The sequence below is a fragment of the Musa acuminata genome, unplaced genomic scaffold, assembly GCF_036884655.1.
Source record: "Musa acuminata AAA Group cultivar baxijiao unplaced genomic scaffold, Cavendish_Baxijiao_AAA HiC_scaffold_242, whole genome shotgun sequence".
In the NCBI taxonomy this organism is placed as follows: Eukaryota; Viridiplantae; Streptophyta; class Magnoliopsida; order Zingiberales; family Musaceae; genus Musa; species Musa acuminata.
This window is the reverse complement of record NW_027020507.1, coordinates 7,501-12,500: the sequence shown is the minus strand read 5'-3', so window position 1 is coordinate 12,500 and position 5,000 is coordinate 7,501.

Here is a 5,000-nt window from a genome sequence, read left to right as displayed (position 1 = left end):
ACCCGGGGGGTTCCAGGGTGCTGAGATGGCTGACGTTTTGCTCCGCTCACGACGGTCACCGCACCACGCAAGAACAGGCCAAAAACTGGCCAAAACAGCCCAAAAACGGGCCAAAACTGGCCATTTTTGGCTGCGCGAGCGAGCGGCGAGCGGCGAACAGCGAGCGAAGCGAGAGGCAGCACCGTCCCTGCTATACGAAAGCCCCATCCAGCCCTGTGCCACCCGGGGGGTTCCAGGGTGCTGAGATGGCTGACGTTTTGCTCCGCTCTCGACGGTCACCGCGCAATGCAAGAACAGGCCAAAAACTGGCCAAAACGGCCCAAAAACGGGCCAAAACTGGCCATTTTTGGCTGCGCGAGCGGCGAGCGGCGGACAGCGAGCGAAGCGAGAGGCAGCACCGTCCCTGCTATACGAAAGCCCCATCCAGCCCTGTGCCACCCGGGGGGTTCCAGGGTGCTGAGATGGCTGACGTTTTGCTCCGCTCTCGACGGTCACCGCGCAATGCAAGAACAGGCCAAAAACTGGCCAAAACGGCCCAAAAACGGGCCAAAACTGGCCATTTTTGGCTGCGCGAGCGAGCGGCGAGCGGCGGACAGCGAGCGAAGCGAGAGGCAGCACCGTCCCTGCTATACGAAAGCCCCATCCAGCCCTGTGCCACCCGGGGGGTTCCAGGGTGCTGAGATGGCTGACGTTTTGCTCCGCTCTCGACGGTCACCGCGCAATGCAAGAACAGGCCAAAAACTGGCCAAAACGGCCCAAAAACGGGCCAAAACTGGCCATTTTTGGCTGCACGAGCGAGCGGCGAGCGGCGGACAGCGAGCGAAGCGAGAGGCAGCACCGTCCCTGCTATACGAAAGCCCCATCCAGCCCTGTGCCACCCGGGGGGTTCCAGGGTGCTGAGATGGCTGACGTTTTGCTCCGCTCTCGACGGTCACCGCGCAATGCAAGAACAGGCCAAAAACTGGCCAAAACGGCCCAAAAACGGGCCAAAACTGGCCATTTTTGGCTGCACGAGCGAGCGGCGAGCGGCGGACAGCGAGCGAAGCGAGAGGCAGCACCGTCCCTGCTATACGAAAGCCCCATCCAGCCCTGTGCCACCCGGGGGGTTCCAGGGTGCTGAGATGGCTGACGTTTTGCTCCGCTCTCGACGGTCACCGCGCAATGCAAGAACAGGCCAAAAACTGGCCAAAACGGCCCAAAAACGGGCCAAAACTGGCCATTTTTGGCTGCACGAGCGAGCGGCGAGCGGCGGACAGCGAGCGAAGCGAGAGGCAGCACCGTCCCTGCTATACGAAAGCCCCATCCAGCCCTGTGCCACCCGGGGGGTTCCAGGGTGCTGAGATGGCTGACGTTTTGCTCCGCTCTCGACGGTCACCGCGCAATGCAAGAACAGGCCAAAAACTGGCCAAAACGGCCCAAAAACGGGCCAAAACTGGCCATTTTTCGGCTGCGCGAGCGAGCGGCGAGCGGCGGACAGCGAGCGAAGCGAGAGGCAGCACCGTCCCTGCTATACGAAAGCCCCATCCAGCCCTGTGCCACCCGGGGGGTTCCAGGGTGCTGAGATGGCTGACGTTTTGCTCCGCTCTCGACGGTCACCGCGCAATGCAAGAACAGGCCAAAAACTGGCCAAAACGGCCCAAAAACGGGCCAAAACTGGCCATTTTTGGCTGCACGAGCGAGCGGCGAGCGGCGGACAGCGAGCGAAGCGAGAGGCAGCACCGTCCCTGCTATACGAAAGCCCATCCAGCCCTGTGCCACCCGGGGGGTTCCAGGGTGCTGAGATGGCTGACGTTTTGCTCCGCTCTCGACGGTCACCGCGCAATGCAAGAACAGGCCAAAAACTGTCCAAAACGGCCCAAAAACGGGCCAAAACTGGCCATTTTTGGCTGCACGAGCGAGCGGCGAGCGGCGGACAGCGAGCGAAGCGAGAGGCAGCACCGTCCCTGCTTATACGAAAGCCCCATCCAGCCCTGTGCCACCCGGGGGGGGTTCCAGGGTGCTGAGATGGCTGACGTTTTGCTCCGCTCTCGACGGTCACCGCGCAATGCAAGAACAGGCCAAAAACTGGCCAAAACGGCCCAAAAACGGGCCAAAACTGGCCATTTTTGGCTGCACGAGCGAGCGGCGAGCGGCGGACAGCGAGCGAAGCGAGAGGCAGCACCGTCCCTGCTATACGAAAGCCCCATCCAGCCCTGTGCCACCCGGGGGGTTCCAGGGTGCTGAGATGGCTGACGTTTTGCTCCGCTCTCGACGGTCACCGCGCAATGCAAGAACAGGCCAAAACTGGCCAAAACGGCCCAAAAACGGGCCAAAACTGGCCATTTTTGGCTGCGCGAGCGAGCGGCGAGCGGCGGACAGCGAGCGAAGCGAGAGGCAGCACCGTCCCTGCTATACGAAAGCCCCATCCAGCCCTGTGCCACCCGGGGGGTTCCAGGGTGCTGAGATGGCTGACGTTTTGCTCCGCTCTCGACGGTCACCGCGCAATGCAAGAACAGGCCAAAAACTGGCCAAAACGGCCCAAAAACGGGCCAAAACTGGCCATTTTTGGCTGCACGAGCGAGCGGACGAGCGGGCGGACAGCGAGCGAAGCGAGAGGCAGCACCGTCCCTGCTATACGAAAGCCCCATCCAGCCCTGTGCCACCCGGGGGGTTCCAGGGTGCTGAGATGGCTGACGTTTTGCTCCGCTCTCGACGGTCACCGCGCAATGCAAGAACAGGCCAAAAACTGGCCAAAACGGCCCAAAACGGGCCAAAACTGGCCATTTTTGGCTGCACGAGCGAGCGGCGAGCGGCGGACAGCGAGCGAGAGCGAGAGGCAGCACCGTCCCTGCTATACGAAAGCCCCATCCAGCCCTGTGCCACCCGGGGGGTTCCAGGGTGCTGAGATGGCTGACGTTTGCTCCGCTCTCGACGGTCACCGCGCAATGCAAGAACAGGCCAAAAACTGGCCAAAACGGCCCAAAAACGGGCCAAAACTGGCCATTTTTGGCTGCACGAGCGAGCGGCGAGCGGCGGACAGCGAGCGAAGCGAGAGGCAGCACCGTCCCTGCTATACGAAAGCCCCATCCAGCCCTGTGCCACCCGGGGGGTTCCAGGGTGCTGAGATGGCTGACGTTTTGCTCCGCTCTCGACGGTCACCGCGCAATGCAAGAACAGGCCAAAAACTGGCCAAAACGGCCCAAAAACGGGCCAAAACTGGCCATTTTTGGCTGCACGAGCGAGCGGCGAGCGGCGGACAGCGAGCGAAGCGAGAGGCAGCACCGTCCCTGCTATACGAAAGCCCCATCCAGCCCTGTGCCACCCGGGGGGTTCCAGGGTGCTGAGATGGCTGACGTTTTGCTCCGCTCTCGACGGTCACCGCGCAATGCTAAGAACAGGCAAAAACTGGCCAAAACGGCCAAAAACGGGCCAAAACTGGCCATTTTTGGCTGCACGAGCGAGCGGCGAGCGGCGGACAGCGAGCGAAGCGAGAGGCAGCACCGTCCCTGCTATACGAAAGCCCCATCCAGCCTGTGCCACCCGGGGGGTTCCAGGGTGCTGAGATGGCTGACGTTTTGCTCCGCTCTCGACGGTCACCGCGCAATGCAAGAACAGGCCAAAAAACTGGCCAAAACGGCCCAAAAACGGGCCAAAACTGGCCATTTTTGGCTGCACGAGCGAGCGGCGAGCGGCGGACAGCGAGCGAAGCGAGAGGCAGCACCGTCCCTGCTATACGAAAGCCCCATCCAGCCCTGTGCCACCCGGGGGGGTTCCAGGGTGCTGAGATGGCTGACGTTTTGCTCCGCTCTCGACGGTCACCGCGCAATGCAAGAACAGGCCAAAAAACTGGCCAAAACGGCCCAAAAACGGGCCAAAACTGGCCATTTTTGGCTGCACGAGCGAGCGGCGAGCGGCGGACAGCGAGCGAAGCGAGAGGCAGCACCGTCCCTGCTATACGAAAGCCCCATCCAGCCCTGTGCCACCCGGGGGGTTCCAGGGTGCTGAGATGGCTGACGTTTTGCTCCGCTCTCGACGGTCACCGCGCAATGCAAGAACAGGCCAAAAACTGGCCAAAACGGCCCAAAAACGGGCCAAAACTGGCCATTTTTGGCTGCACGAGCGAGCGGCGAGCGGCGGACAGCGAGCGAAGCGAGAGGCAGCACCGTCCCTGCTATACGAAAGCCCCATCCAGCCCTGTGCCACCCGGGGGGTTCCAGGGTGCTGAGATGGCTGACGTTTTGCTCCGCTCTCGACGGTCACCGCGCAATGCAAGAACAGGCCAAAAACTGGCTAAAACGGCCCAAAAACGGGCCAAAACTGGCCATTTTTGGCTGCGCGAGCGAGCGGCGAGCGGCGGACAGCGAGCGAAGCGAGAGGCAGCACCGTCCCTGCTATATACGAAAGCCCCATCCAGCCCTGTGCCACCCGGGGGGTTCCAGGGTGCTGAGATGGCTGACGTTTTGCTCCGCTCACGACGGTCACCGCACCACGCAAGAACGGACCATAAACAGGCCAAAACAGCCCAAAAACGGGCCAAAACTGGTCATTTTTGGCTGCGCGAGCGAGCGGCGAGCGGCGAACAGCGAGCGAAGCGTGAGGCAGCACCGTCCCTGCTATACGAAAGCCCCATCCAGCCCTGTGCCACCCGGGGGGTTCCAGGGTGCTGAGATGGCTGACGTTTTGCTCCGCTCACGACGGTCACCGCGCCATGCAAGAACGGACCAAAAACAGGCCAAAACAGCCCAAAAACGGGCCAAAACTGGCCATTTTTGGCTGAGCGAGCGAGCGGTGAGCGGCGAACAGCGAGCGAAGCGAGAGGCAGCACCGTCCCTGCTATACGAAAGCCCCATCCAGCCCTGTGCCACCCGGGGGGTTCCAGGGTGCTGAGATGGCTGACGTTTTGCTCCGCTCACGACGGTCGCCGTGCCACGCAAGAACGGACCAAAAACAGGCCAAAACAGCCCAAAAACGGGCCAAAACTGGCCATTTTAGGTTGCGCGAGCGAGCGGCGAGCGGCGAAC